This window comes from Atta colombica, unplaced genomic scaffold (assembly GCF_001594045.1).
Source record: "Atta colombica isolate Treedump-2 unplaced genomic scaffold, Acol1.0 scaffold126, whole genome shotgun sequence".
In the NCBI taxonomy this organism is placed as follows: domain Eukaryota; kingdom Metazoa; phylum Arthropoda; class Insecta; order Hymenoptera; family Formicidae; genus Atta; species Atta colombica.
Genome location: NW_017259213.1, coordinates 7,121,525 through 7,123,191, shown reverse-complemented (window position 1 = coordinate 7,123,191; position 1,667 = coordinate 7,121,525).

Genomic DNA, 1,667 nt, shown 5'->3' with positions numbered 1-1,667 from the left:
CACAAGATGTAGTTCGAACATGATTTTGATTGGGAAAACATTTCAATTCTCGACGAAGAATTATGCTATAACAAACGTTTGATCTCGGAAATGCTTTATATTAAATCTCCAAGCAGGCACAAAGGGTCTGCATAAAAAAATAAAACATACACTGTTAGATATTCTTAAATTAATTTTATTAACTTTTAAGTTACACAATTTGAATTTAATTTCATGACATTATACTAAATTTAATGTATTTATAACTAAAAAATATATTTGTGTATATGTAAAATTTAATGTGTTTTTCATGAAAATTTAATATACTTTTCATAAAATTTTATTAAAAGCACATTAAATTTCATAAATTTAATATATACGTTTATTTCATTTAAATAACCACTGTAACTTAATTTTAAAGTTAGATCATTCATTATTTTTAATTTCGTTCATAGCCACGAGCTTCATTTAAAAAAAGCTCGTGTTTACATTTTTAACAGTGTATATCATAAACAAAATTTGACTTTGTAGCACTACAATTATTTATTTTTCTATTATCTTTCTATCCGCCGCAATAACCATACAAATTCTAATTTATAAATAATAATTTTTTTTTAGAAAAATTTTACTTGACAGCTTAATTAATTATTTTTAATCAGCTTAATTAATTATTTTTACAACATTTGACCGCATCTAATTGCTACTATTTTTTATGTGCATTCGATTAACAATATGCTAATGATTGCAACAAACCTTCGGTTCCACGAATGAGTTTTTGGCAGAGAGTAATAATTTTGGTTTCTTTGATTTTTAAATGTTTCTAACAAATATACATTTATATTAGAATATCCAGGTGCTCTTTTATCCGTTTATTGTGAGCAATTTTTGCTCTGGAAAATATTTGATCTCTCAAATCTTGTGATCTGTTTCTCGTTTAATTTTATTGTTTTGCGTTTTTTCTTTTTTAAATTTTTAAACTTTCATACATCTGAAATCTCAATCTCTAGCCAAAACACGTTACGTGAATATATGTAAATTATGAAACTTATATTTTTTAATATATATAACTCTCTCATTATATATTCTAAATTTGATATTTTCATTCAACACTTATTATCCTGTTAATCTGATAACTGTTGTTAATATTATTTTTTTCATTGCATTTTATGTAATGTTGTTGTATGATAATCATACCAATTAATTCATCATCTTATCAAACTTAAGTTATGAGATGTAAATTTTCTACGAAGTCCTTAGATAATTGTCTCTAATGTCACTCTATACTTGTGACTATTATTCAAGAATTTTATTATTGGTCATACATATACACAATAAAAGTTGTAAAATTACTTCACTTGGTTATCCGGTTTTTATTTCAACCGGTTTATATTGAACAAGAAATTCATTAAAAAAATATTTTTTCTTTATATTTTTTTACTTATGTATGTTTCTACAAAGTTGTAGTTACGTTATCTAGTTACAAAAGTAAAGAAAAAAATAATAATCTTAAAAGATAAAAGAAAAGTAATTAATTTAAGTGATGCGTGCTATTTGAGAAAAATGAATATAGGAACTATATTCATTTTTCTCAAATATAAATATTCCTATATATGATAAATGGTGCGGACCTAATAAATGATCTTTATTCAGTTAAAAAACTTTGCAAAAGAATTTATATCAATAATCAT